This window comes from Lampetra planeri, unplaced genomic scaffold, assembly GCF_965212315.1.
Source record: "Lampetra planeri unplaced genomic scaffold, kcLamPlan1.2.h2 scaffold_426, whole genome shotgun sequence".
Taxonomy (NCBI): Eukaryota; Metazoa; Chordata; class Hyperoartia; order Petromyzontiformes; family Petromyzontidae; genus Lampetra; species Lampetra planeri.
The window spans coordinates 15,001-28,899 of NW_027615249.1; the positions used below are offsets into that span (position 1 = coordinate 15,001).

General features: G+C 56.9%; 1 long non-coding RNA gene across 1 annotated transcript in view; it reads left to right on the top strand.

Moving 5' to 3' along the window:
* LOC144741116 (uncharacterized) overlaps positions 1-12,480 on the top strand; it is an 18,465-nt gene extending 5,985 nt beyond the window's left edge. The window contains exon 2 of the long non-coding RNA XR_013589882.1: positions 978-12,480. This is a non-coding gene — a long non-coding RNA (uncharacterized LOC144741116). The remainder of the gene's footprint in view (positions 1-977) is intronic.
* Positions 12,481-13,899: the final 1,419 nt, after the last annotated feature.

Genomic DNA, 13,899 nt, shown 5'->3' on the forward strand with positions numbered 1-13,899 from the left:
TGTTGATGCTACTGCTGCTGCTACTATCTCTGCTGTTGATGCTACTGCTGCTGCTGCTACTATCTCTGCTGTTGATGCTACTGCTGCTGCTACTATCTCTGCTGTTGATGCTACTGCTGCTGCTACTACTATCTCTGCTGTTGATGCTACTGCTGCTGCTACTATCTCTGCTACTGCTGCTACTGCTGCTGCTGCTACTATCTCTGCTGTTGATGCTACTGCTGCTGCTGCTACTATCTCTGCTGTTGATGCTACTGCTGCTGCTGCTACTATCTCTGCTGTTGATGCTACTGCTGCTGCTACTATCTCTGCTGCTACTGCTGCTGCTGCTACTATCTGCTGCTGCTGCTACTATCTGCTGTTGATACTACTGCTGCTGCTACTATCTCTGCTACTGCTGCTACTGCTGCTGCTGCTACTATCTCTGCTGTTGATGCTACTGCTGCTGCTGCTACTATCTCTGCTGTTGATGCTACTGCTGCTGCTGCTACTATCTCTGCTGTTGATGCTACTGCTGCTGCTGCTGCTACTGCTGCTGCTGCTACTATCTCTGCTATCTCTGCTACTGCTGCTACTGCTGCTGCTGCTACTATCTCTGCTGTTGATTACTGCCTCTGCTGCTGCTGCTCCTGCTGCTGCTACTATCACTGCTTTTGATACTACCGCTGCTGCTACTGCTGCCGCTACTATCTCTGCTGTTGATACTACTACTGCTGCTGCTGCTCCTGCTGCCGCTACTACTATCTCTGCTGTTGATACTGCCTCTGCTACTACCGCTGCTACTGCTGCTGCTACTACCGCCGCTGCTACTGCTGCTGCTACGATCTCTGCTGTTGATACTACCGCTGCTACTGCTGCTGCTGCTACCGCCGCTGCTACTGCTGCTGCTGCTACCGCCGCTGCTACTGCTGCTGCTACGATCTCTGCTGTTGGTACTACCGCTGCTACCGCTGCTGCTACTGCTGCTGGTGGAGCAGGTGGTGCAGTCGGCGTACGCCACAGCGGCAGCAGCTGGAGTTGACCCTGGACAGGGAACCACGGTGATCAACCAGTGATGGAGTCAACGCTGCAACACGCAACACCACAGCAGCTGCAACACCACAGCAGCTCCCTCTGTGTGGGTGGGTGGGTGGGTGTGATGCTGAGTGAGTGAGCGGGGGGGTGGGTTAGTGGGTGGGTGGGTGGGCGGGCAGGTTGGTGAGTGTTTTAGTGAGTGAGAGGGTGAGTGAGCGGAGCGTTTTGTGGGTGGGTTAGTGATAGGGTGAGTGAGTGGGTGGGTGGGAGGGTGAGTGAGCGGGTGGGTGAGTGGAGCGTTTGGTGGGTGGGTTAGTGATAGGGTGATTGAGCGGGTGGGTTGGTGGAAGGGTGAGTGAGCGGGTGGGAGGGTGAGTGAGTGGGTGAGTGGGTGAGTGGGTGGGTGGGTGGTTGGGTGAGTGAGCGGGTGGGTGAGTGGAGAGTTATCTGGGTGGGCAGGTGGGTCGGTGAGCGGGTCGGTGAGCGAGTCGGTGTGTGAGTGGCTATAGGTGGGTGGGTGAGTGTGGTGGTGAGCGAGTCGGTGGGTGAGTGGCTATAGGTGGGTGGGTGAGTGTGGTGGTGAGCGAGCGAGTGAGTTCGCTTGCGGCTGGCATACAGAAGTTACGATCCAACCTCATGCCGAAGGGTCCGCCGTCTTCAAGATCACTTGGTGGCCATCTTGAAACAACAACAGCTGTTGATGGCCATCTTGAGTCACCTGTGACGACAAGATTTTGGTGGCCATCTTGGACAAGTGACCACTCCGTTGGCGGCCATTTTGGAAAAGTGACTGTTGGTGGCCATCTTGGAAAAGTGACTGTTGGCGGCCATCTTGGACGAGTGACTGCCCCGTTGGCGGCCATCTTGGACGAGTGACTGCCCCGTTGGCGGCCATCTTGGACGAGTGACTGCCCTGTTGGCGGCCATCTTGGACGAGTGACTGCCCTGTTGGTGGCCATCTTGGACGAGTGACTGCCCCGTTGGTGGCCATCTTGGACGAGTGACTGCCCCGTTGGTGGCCATCTTGGACGAGTGACTGCCCCGTTGGTGGCCATCTTGGACAAGTGACTGCCCCGTTGGCGGCCATCTTGGACGAGTGACTGCCCCGTTGGCGGCCATCTTGGACGAGTGACTGCCCCGTTGGTGGCCATCTTGGACGAGTGACTGCCCCGTTGGCGGCCATCTTGGACAAGTGACTGCCCCGTTGGCGGCCATCTTGGACGAGTGACTGCCCAGTTGTCGGCCATCTTGGACGAGTGACTGCCCCGTTGGCGGCCATCTTGGACGAGTGACTGCCCCGTTGGCGGCCATCTTGGACGAGTGACTGCCCCGTTGGTCATGTTGGGCGAGGAGAATGGCGGCCATGTCGGGTGAGGTAGATGGCGGTCGGCGGCCATGTTGGTCGAGGTAGATGGCGGTTGGCGGCCATGTCGGGCGAGGGGAATGGCGGTTGGTGGCCATGTTGGTCGAGGTAGATGGCAGTCGGCGGCCATGTTGGGCGAGGCGGTTGGCGGCCATGTCGGGCGAGGGGAATGGCGGTTGGTGGCCATGTTGGTCGAGGTAGATGGCAGTCGGCGGCCATGTTGGGCGAGGTGGATGGCGGTTGGTGGCCATGTTGGTCGAGGTAGATGGCAGTCGGCGGCCATGTTGGGCCAGGTGGATGGCGGCCATGTTGGGCGAGGTGGATGGCGGTTGGCGGCCATGTCGGGCAAGGTAGATGGCAGTCAGCGGCCATGTTGGGCCAGGTAGATTGCGGTCGGCGGCCATGTTGGTCGACTTATTTGTCGACTTACTCGGAACTGGGCGGGAGGAACGGCCTAGGGTTGTTTTTTGGTGGTCTAACCGAGTGAGTTGATGATGATGATGACGACGACGATGACGATGACCATGAACGGAGTTTGTACGCTGACCGATCGCCGCCGGCTTAACGGAAAGAGCGAGGAAACAACAGCTGCTCACATCCCAGCGTTTCCCCGCTCGCTAGCTTAGCGAAAACGGGAAGACGCGGAGAGAAAAATCCACGCTGGGGGGAGAAGACACCGAGAGAGAGAGAGACGCAGACTCCAACACGTACAGCAGCAGCAGGCGTCGTCAGGGGGTCAGGGGTCGAACCCACGACCTCCTGGGCCCCTGTAGTCAACATCCTCCCGAGCCACCGGTTGCCATGCGTCTGTCCTGGTCAGTGTTTGTCGAACAGTAACACTGTAGCCTCTGTGTGTGTGTGTGTCTGTGGGAAAACAACCTCCTACCTCCTCGCGGTGCCGGATGGGCAACATTGTCGTGGGCAGTGCTGTGGGGGGAGGGCCAATGCCCATTGGCCTCTCCCCTCATGGCGTCTGTGGCCACCACAGTGGCTAAACGGGGGCTCTGGACGGGTGCGAGGGGCTGGTAACCCCTCCACCTTCAATTAACCACCACTAAACTACGAAGTAAACATAGACCTGTAACTAATAAGCTTGTGCCGGAGGCCCCGGGGGGTCAGGCTTTTATGATGTCTCCTGGCCAAACCCCATTTGGCGGAGCCAGGAGATTGAATTTTCACCCTCGAGGCTCCTCCAGAAACAACGAAAAACCATTGCGGATGGCCACGTGGAATGTTCGAACGCTCACTGCGGAGGAGAGGCTGCCACTCCTCTGTCGGGAGCTGGACCGGTACCGTCTGGATCTCTGTGGCATTCAGGAGGTCCGGTGGACTGGTTCTGGATCCTGCCACCATGAGGGGTGGACAGTCCTCTACTCGGGGCAGGAGACTGCCAAACAACAGGGTGTGGCTCTTCTTCTGAACAAAAGAATGAAGGGGGCGTGGGAGCGTGGCGGTGAGGTGTGGGAAGCTGTAAGCCCCAGGATACTTTGGGCTCGCCTTCCCATCAATCAGAGGCGAGGAATGGTGGTCGTGGTTACTTATGCCCCCACCGAAGACGAACATCCGTGGAGGGATGCAGGCAAAGCCGATGAGTCAGACGCTTTCTATGACCTCCTGTCACAGGTGCTGGCTAAAGTGGCCACTCGGGACAGAGTCATCTTGTTGGGTGACTTCAATGCCCGAGTTGGTCATGATGCTGACACCTGGTCTGGAGTGATTGGAAGGCATGGGCCAGATCAGCTCAATAATAACGGTAGGAGGCTGCTAGATTTTTGTGCAGCCCATGGGCTTGTAATTACCAACACGCTCTTCCGGCATCGGCGCATCCACACAACATCATGGATACATGCCGGGTCCAAGCAAGAACATCTGCTGGACTACATAGTGACGGACCAGCGGATGCGAGCCCATGTCCTTGACACCAGGACCTACCGTGGAGCTGATCTGCCCTCTGACCATCGACTAGTCATCTGTAAGATGCGCCTGCCATTCTTCCACTCCGGTGGTGGGTGTACACCCAGGATCCCATTCCAACCAAAAGTGGCCTGGTCTCAGTTAGCTGATGAAAGTTGCAAGCGAGAATTTCATCATCGCTTGCAGCTGGGGTTGGCATCGTCCCCCACTCCACCTGATGTCGAGGGTAAATGGGCGAGGTTTAAGACTGTGACTCATGCAGCTGCAATGGCTGCTTTGGGTACGCGGTCCAGACCTCCCCAGAAACCCTGGCTGACGGAGGAGGTGTTCAGGTTAATTGAGAAAAAGCGACAGGCCCACTCTCATCGCCTACAGCATCCCACGTCAGAGAATGAGGAGGTTTACCGCAGCCTTCGCTCGGAGGTTCGGAGAGCCGTGAGGCGCTGCAAGGAATGGTGGTGGTCGCGGGTTGCTGAGGAGATGGAGTCTGCCTCAGTGGCCCGCGATCACAAATCACTATTTAACTCCATCAAAAAAGTAACCTGCAGCGCCACACCTATTACCATCATTAGAGGAAAAAACGGTGATCCAATCTCCGACCCCCAGGAACAGGTTTGCAGATTTGCTGAGCATTTCTGTGAGGTCCTGGGGGAGGGAAAATCTCTCAGCCAGGAAAACATCATGGCACAAAGTGGGGATAACCCTGCTGAGGCTGCGGTGCCTCAAATATTGGAAGAGGTCACCCCCTGTGAGTGGCTGGCTGAGGTGCCAGCTGTTGAGGAAGTACTGAGGGCGATCCGGAGTCTGAGACCAGGGAAGGCACCGGGCAGAGATGATCTCCCAAGCGAAATGCTGAGGGAGGGTGGCGTTTGTGCACAGACTGCCCTATATGACATCATAACAACAGTCTGGACCACTGGACGGGTTCCGCAGGACTGGAAGGATGCCCTGGTGGTCCCCCTCTTTAAGAAGGGGGACCGTGCCGACTGTAACAACTACAGGGGCATCTCACTCCTCAGTGTGCCGGGTAAGGTCCTGGCAAGGATTATTCAACATCGCCTTGCTAGGCACGCTGAGGAGAGGCTTGCGGAGCCCCAATGCGGTTTCAGGAAAGGGCGGTCCTGCACAGATGCCATATTTTCTGTCTGTCTGCTACAGCAGAGGTGTAGGGAATTCCAAAAAGACCTACATCTCTGCTTTATTGACCTGGTCAAGGCCTATGATACCATCAGTAGGACTGGGCTCTGGGTTGTTCTTCGTGCTTTCGGAGTCCCTGACCCTCTGCTCACGATCATTAAGGACCTTCATGATGGTGAGCGGGCCCGGGTAAAACTACGTGGCCGGGAGTCGGAGCCTTTCCCTGTACACCTTGGGGTGCGACAAGGATGTCCTTTGGCTCCCACATTATTTAACATCTATTTCGACTGCGTAGTTCGTGAAGCCTTCAATAGCTGTACCGGGGGAATTTCCATTTGGTACAGATATAATGGGAGGCTGATCGACGCCCGGGTGCGATCAAGGGATGGCTCCCTATTGGTCAACCACGTTATGTATGCCGATGATTTGGTAATAGCTGCTCATTCAGAAGAGGAGTTGGAGACGCTGCTGCTGAGACTGGAGCGTGCCACTAAGAGGTGGGGCCTTACCATCAGCCCCACCAAAACTAAGCACCTGCCTGGGTATTTTGTACCATCGGACACTCCACCCCCACAACTCCCAATTGGTGATGGGGCAGTTGTGGAGAGAGTGGAGAGTTTCCCATACCTGGGCAGTGTGCTTATGACCGGCTCCAGTTTATCAGCAGAGGTCTCACTCCGAATCAGTCGAGCGGCAATATCTTTTCATCGGTTGCTTAACGCTGTGTGGAAGCTACCTGGTCTGTCGCTCCGCACGAAGCTTCAGGTTTTCTCGGCCACGGTCATTCCCTCCCTTCTCTACGCTTGCGAAACGTGGACCCCCCTAGTGGAGCATCTTCGCCGGTTGGAAACATTTAGGCTGGCCTGCCTACGATCCATCCTGGGTTTAACCAGGCTGGATTGTGTGAGGAGCTCACAAGTCCTTGAAAGATCTGGGCAAAGTCCCATCAGTGAGCTCCTCCGGCAGGCAAGGCTGCGTTGGCTGGGTCATGTAGCCCGCATGCCCAGCCACCGCATGCCTAAACAGCTTTTGTTCGGCCGGATCGAGGGGGCTAAACGGGCGCGGCACGGGCTAGAGAAGAGATGGAGTGATGTGGTACAGGAGGACGTGGAGCTGAGTGGACTTGCCGATGACTGGTACCAGCGGTGTCAAGATCGGCCTCAGTGGAGGAGGCTCGTGAAGGACGCTACTGGGCAGTTGGAGGCAGTCGCCCTCCAACAACAACGGAGGGCGGAGGAGCGACGCTCACAACAACGAGCGGAGCGCCGGGTGGCTAAAGCACAGCAAGTTGGTACAGTAGGGGGCACAGGTGGTGCATCAGCCAGTCATCTCGGTCATCTCGGTCAGTCGACCCGTGGCACATGGGTCTGCCCCGTGACCTCCTGCCAGCGGGCGTTCGACACTTCACGTGGCCTCAAGGTGCACATGGCCTGGCACAAGCGTCGTGGTGACGTCACCGCCACTTAGTGGCGAATGGCGGTTGTTGTCTGTGGGACCCCCCCCCCCACCACCAACCAATGCCCCCCACCCACCAAAACGCCACCCACCAAAACGACCCCCACCACCAACCAATTCCCCCCACCAGCACCATTCTCTGCGCTTGCGAAACGTGGACCCCCCCCCGGCCGTACCCGTACCCTACCCGTACCCGGCCGGGTACGGGTAGGGTACGGGTAGGGTACGGGTATCGGGTACCCGATTGCGACCTCTGGGATGAAGCCATGTTGCAGGCGCGGGTGGGTTGATTCTAGGAACTTGAATCGTGAGAAGAGACAAGACGTTGGGAAATGAGTGACAATCACGGTGACTCACCAGTGACTCACGGCCTACCCGGCTACCCGTACCCGGCCGCACCAGGGTCGCAAACTCTCCCACTCACTCACCCACCCACCAATTCAGCTACTCACTCACTCACCCACCCACTCACTCACTCACCCACCCACCCACTCACGAACTCACTCACCCACCCACGCACCCACTTACGCACTCACCCACGCACCCACTTACTCACCCACCAACCAGAGGTCGCAAACGGGTTTTGATTCCTTACCCGTACCCGTACCCGGCCGCACCAGGGTCGCAAACGGCTAACCGTACCCGGCCGGGTACGGGTAGACGGGTGTCGGGTAGGGTACGGGTATCGGGTACCCGGTTGCGACCTCTGGCAGGAAGTCGGAGCCATTCCCTGTTCCACCTTGGAGGTTCGGCAAGGGATGTCCTCTGACTCCCACATTTTTTCGCAGCATCTTTGGGCCACGTAGTTCGAGAAGCCTTCCATGGGCATCTGGTACAGATACTACAGGAGGCTGGCTGACGAGCTGGTTATAGGGCCGGTTGATAGCTGGTTATAGGGCTGGATGACTGGCTGGTTATAGGACCGGATGACTGGCTGGTTATAGGACTGGATGACTGGCTGGTTATAGGGCTGGCTGGCTGGTTATAGGGCTGGATGACTGGCTGGTTATATGACTGGCTGGTTATAGGGCTGGCTGGTTATAGGGCTGGATGTCTGGCTGGTTATATGACTGGCTGGTTATAGGGCTGGATGACTGGCTGGTTATAGGGCTGGATGACTGGCTGGTTATAGGGCTGGTGACTGGCTGGTTATAGGGCTGGGTGACTGGCTGGTTATAGGGCTGGATGACTGGCTGGTTATAGGGCTGGATGACTGGCTGGTTATAGGACTGGGTGACTGGCTGGTTATAGGGCTGGATGACTGGCTGGTTATAGGGCTGGGTGACTGGCTGGTTATAGGGCTGGGTGACTGGCTGGTTATAGGGCTGGATGACTGGCTGGTTATAGTGCTGGGTGACTGGCTGGTTATAGGGCTGGGTGACTGGCTGGTTATAGGACCGGATGACTGGATGGTTATAGGACTGGGTGACTGGCTGGTTATAGGACTGGATGACTGGCTGGTTATAGGACTGGATGACTGGCTGGTTATAGGGCTGGATGACTGGCTGGTTATGGGGCTGGGTGACTGGCTGGTTATAGGGCTGGATGACTGGCTGGTTATAGGGCTGGATGACTGGCTGGTTATAGGACTGGGTGACTGGCTGGTTATAGGGCTGGGTGACTGGCTGGTTATAGGGCTGGATGACTGGCTGGTTATAGGGCTGGATGACTGGCTGGTTATAGGACTGGGTGACTGGCTGGTTATAGGGCTGGGTGACTGGCTGGTTATAGGGCTGGATGACTGGCTGGTTATAGGGCTGGGTGACTGGCTGGTTATAGGGCTGGGTGACTGGCTGGTTATAGGGCTGGGTGACTGGCTGGTTATAGGGCTGGATGACTGGCTGGTTATAGGGCTGGGTGACTGGCTGGTTATAGGGCTGGATGACTGGCTGGTTATAGGGCTGGATGACTGGATGGTTATAGGGCTGGGTGACTGGCTGGTTATAGGGCTGGGTGACTGGCTGGTTATAGGGCTGGCTGGTTATAGGGCTGGATGACTGGCTGGTTATAGGACTGGATGACTGGCTGGTTATAGGGCTGGATGACTGGCTGGTTATAGGGCCGGTTGATAGCTGGTTATAGGGCTGACTGGCTGATTGTAGGACTGGCCGGCCGGCTTGCTGGCTGCCTGTAGTGCTGTCTTGACTGGTCCCCTGTAATGGCTGGGTGACTGACTGCCTGTAGGGCTGGCTGTCTTGGCTGGCTGCCTGTAGGTCTGTCTGTAAGGCTGACTGGTTGCCTGTAGGGCTGGCTGTCTTGGCTGACTGACTGTAGGTCTGGCTGTAGGGCTGACTGACTGCCTGTAGGTCTGGCTGTAGGGCTGACTGACTGCCTGTAGGGCTGGCTGTCTTGGCTGGCTGCCTGTAGGTCTGTCTGTAAGGCTGACTGGTTGCCTGTAGGGCTGGCTGTCTTGGCTGGCTGACTGTAGGTCTGGCTGTAGGGCTGACTGACTGCCTGTAGGGCTGGCTGTCTTGGCTGGCTGACTGTAGGTCTGGCTGTAGGGCTGACTGACTGCCTGTAGGGCTGGCTGTCTTGGCTGGTTGCCTGTAGGTCTGGCTGTAGGGCTGACTGACTGCCTGTATAGGGCTGGCTGTCTTGGCTGGCTGCCTGTAGGTCTGGTTGTAGGGCTGACTGACTGCCTGTAGGGCTGGCTGTCTTGGCTGGTTGCCTGTAGGTCTGGCTGTAGGGCTGACTGACTGCCTGTAGGGCTGGCTGTCTTGGCTGGCTGCCTGTAGGTCTGGCTGTAGGGCTGACTGGCCGTGTGGTTGCGGTGGTGGCTGTTGATGTTGTTGATCTATCGGTCGTGACGCCGTGAGAGTGGGGATTTTAGTCGGTTGTGGTGGTGTTGGGGGGGGTTGTTGTTGTGGTGGTGGTGGTGGTGGTGGTGGGGGTTGTTGTTGTTGTGGTGGTGGTGGTGGGGGGGGTTGTTGTTGTGGTGGTGGTGGTGGGGACGGTGTCGGGGTGGGGGGGTTAACTTTTTGTAATGACAGAGCCACTCTCCGCACGCCGCTGCTGCTGCTGCTGCTGCCCGCGCTGTGTGTGTGTGTGGGGTGGTGGTGGTGGTGGTGATGGTGATGGTGGTGGTGATGGTGGTGGTGGTGGTGATGATGGTGATGGTGGTGGTGGTGGTGGTGGTGATGGTGGTGGTGGTGGTGATGATGATGATGATGGTGGTGGTGGTGATGGTGGTGCGACGTGGTGGGAGTGGTGGGGCTGGGGGGTGCATGGGGTGGGGGCATTTTTTGTAGATGATTCGCTATCGTGCGCACGTCTGTACGTACCCACGCGTCTGTACGTACACGTGTCTACGTACACGTGTCTACGTACCCACGCGTCTGTACGTACACGTGTCTACGTACACGTGTCTACGTACCCACGTGTCTGTACGTACACGTGTCTACGTACCCACGCGTCTGTACGCACACGTGTCTACGTACACGTGTCTACGTACACGTGTCTACGTACGTACGCGTCTGTACGTACACGCGTCTGTACGTACACGTGTCTACGTACACGTGTCTACGTACACGTGTCTACGTACCCACGCGTCTGTACGTACACGTGTCTGTACGTAAGCGTGCGTGTCTGTACGTACGTGTCTATACGTACCCGCGCACGTCTGTACGTAAGCGCGCACGTCTGTACGTAAGCGTGCGTGTCTGTACGTACGTGTCTATACGTACCCGCGCACGTCTGTACGTACCCGCGCACGTCTGTACGTACGTACGTGTCTGTACGTACGCGTCTGTACGTACCCGCGCACGTCTGTACGTAAGCGTGCGTGTCTGTGTCTGTACGAAGCAAAAACCGCGTTCCGTCCGCGTTTTAAGCCGCCGATGTTTGACGACGACGATGATGATGATGTCGACGGCGATGATGTTGACGATGAAATACGAACGGCGACGTTGGTTTAGAGGTTTTAATCGCGCGCGCGTACGGGGGGCTGGAGATCGTTATCCTCCCCCCCCCTCTCTCTCTTTTTTAGACAACACGTTTCCTCGGTTGTGAAAATATAATAATTAAAAAATAATAATAATAATAAGACTGATAACGGTGGTAGTGATGGTGGTGACGGTGGTGATGGTAGTTAACTGCGGTGATGGATCGTGGTGATGGTGGCGGTGGTGATGGTAGTTAACTGCGGTGATGGATAATGGTGGTGATGGCGGTCAACTGCGGTGATGGATCGTGGTGATGGTGGTGATGGTAGTTAACTGCGGTGATGGATAATGGTGGTGATGGCGGTCAACTGCGGTGATGGATCGTGGTGATGGTGGTGATGGTAGTTAACTGCGGTGATGGATAATGGTGGTGATGGCGGTCAACTGCGGTGATGGATCGTGGTGATGGTGGTGAATTGAGAATTCAATAGGTTCTGATTCTGAGTGATCAAGTGTCTTATTGAAGTGACCCAAACGCTCATCGATTGCAATGTCATCATCATCGTCTTCACCGCCATCATCATCGTCATCATCATCATCATCACCGCCATTATCGTCACCATCACCGCCATCATCATCGTCGTCACCGCCATCATCATCGTCACCATTATCATCATCATCGTCACCATCATCACCGCCATTATCGTCATCACCATCATCAGCACCACCATTATCGTCACCATCATCACCATGATCATCTCCGCCATCATCATCGTCGTCATCACCGCCATCATTGTCGTCGTCATCATCACCGCCATTATCGTCGTCATTATCACCGCCATTATCATCATCGCCATTATTATTGTCATCATTACCACAATCATCGCCACCATCACCGTCCATTATCATCGCCACCGCTACCACCATCATCACCATCACGACCATTATCATCGCCACCATCACGACCATTATCATCGCCACCACCATCATCACCATCATCACCACCATCACCACCATCACCACCATCATCACCACAATCATCATCACCACCACCATCATCACCATCATCACCACCACCATCATCACCATCATCACCATCACGACCATTATAATCATCGCCACCACCATCATCACCATCACCACCATCATCACCACCACCATCATCACCACAATCATCATCACCACCACCATCATCACCATCACCACCACCATCACCACCACCATCATCATCACCACCACCACCATCATCGCCACCATCATCACCACCATCATCACCACCACCACCATCATCACCACCACCACCATCATCACCATCACCACCACCATCACCACCACCATCATCATCACCACCACCACCATCATCGCCACCATCATCACCACCATCATCATCACCACCACCATCACCACCACCATCATCACCACCACCACCATCATCACCACCACCACCATCATCACCACCATCACCACTACCGCCACCACAATGGACCATCGTTACCACCACCACCACCACCAGCAGGGTAGTGATTCCCACCGTTGTCAATGAATATTAATCTCTCATTGTATTGATTATTTTAGACTTTTAATAAGAATGTCTCCTATTTTTTTTATCTCACTGTTATTATTGCCATCGGTCTTTGTTGTTGTTGCTGTTTAAGATGAAGTCGTGGCCGATGTTGTTGCTGATGATGATGATGATGATCTCCCGTTTTCACGTTAGCTACCACGGGGGATCGCTCTTTCTGTGTGTGTGTGCGTGCGTGTGTTTATCATTTTTAGCTCGAGTTCAAACTCTTTAGTAGTTGCGTTCGGATATACACGCGGAGGGGTTCACGATGGCCGTGTCAGTGGGTGGGGTTCACGATGGCCGTGTGGGAGAGTGGGGTTCACGGTGGCCGTGTGGGTGGGTGGGGTTCACGATGGCCGTGTGGGTGGGTGGGGTTCACGGTGGCCGTGTGGGTGGGTGGCCGTGTGGGTGGGTGGGTGGGGTTCACGGTGGCCGTGTGGGTGGGTGGGGTTCACGATGGCCGTGTGGGAGAGTGGGGTTCACGGTGGCCGTGTGGGTGGGTGGGTGGGGTTCACGATGGCCGTGTCAGTGGGTGGGGTTCACGATGGCCGTGTGGGTGGGTGGGGTTCACGGTGGTCGTGTGGGAGGGTGGGGTTCACGGTGGTCGTGTGGGAGGGTGGGGTTCACGGTGGCCGTGTGGGAGAGTGGGGTTCACGATGGCCGTGTGGGTGGGTGGGGTTCACGATGGCCGTGTCAGTGGGTGGGGTTCACGGTGGCCGTGTGGGTGGGTGGGGTTCACGGTGGCCGTGTGGGAGAGTGGGGTTCACGATGGCCGTGTGGGTGGGTGGGGTTCACGATGGCCGTGTCAGTGGGTGGGGTTCACGGTGGCCGTGTGGGAGAGTGGGGTTCACGATGGCCGTGTGGGTGGGTGGGGTTCACGATGGCCGTGTCAGTGGGTGGGGTTCACGGTGGCCGTGTGGGTGGGTGGGGTTCACGGTGGCCGTGTGGGAGAGTGGGGTTCACGATGGCCGTGTGGGTGGGTGGGGTTCACGATGGCCGTGTGGGTGGGTGGGGTTCACGATGGCCGTGTGGGTGGGTGGGGTTCACGATGGCCGTGTGGGAGAGTGGGGTTCACGATGGCCGTGTGGGTGGGTGGGGTTCACGATGGCCGTGTGGGTGGGTGGGGTTCACGATGGCCGTGTGGGTGGGTGGGGTTCACGGTGGCCGTGTGGGAGAGTGGGGTTCACGATGGCCGTGTGGGTGGGCGGGGTTCACGATGGCCGTGTGGGTGGGTGGGGTTCACAGTGGCCGTGTGGGAGAGTGGGGTTCACGGTGGCCGTGTGGGTGGGTGGGGTTCACGGTGGCCGTGTGGGAGAGTGGGGTTCACGATGGCCGTGTCAGTGGGTGGGGTTCACGATGGCCGTGTGGGTGGGTGGGGTTCACAGTGGCCGTGTGGGAGAGTGGGGTTCACGGTGGCCGTGTGGGTGGGTGGGGTTCACGATGGCCGTGTCAGTGGGTGGGGTTCACGATGGCCGTGTGGGTGGGTGGGGTTCACGGTGGCCGTGTGGGTGGGTTTCATAATGGCCAGGTCAGTGGAGTTCATAATGGGAGTGTCAGAGACACGGTCATTT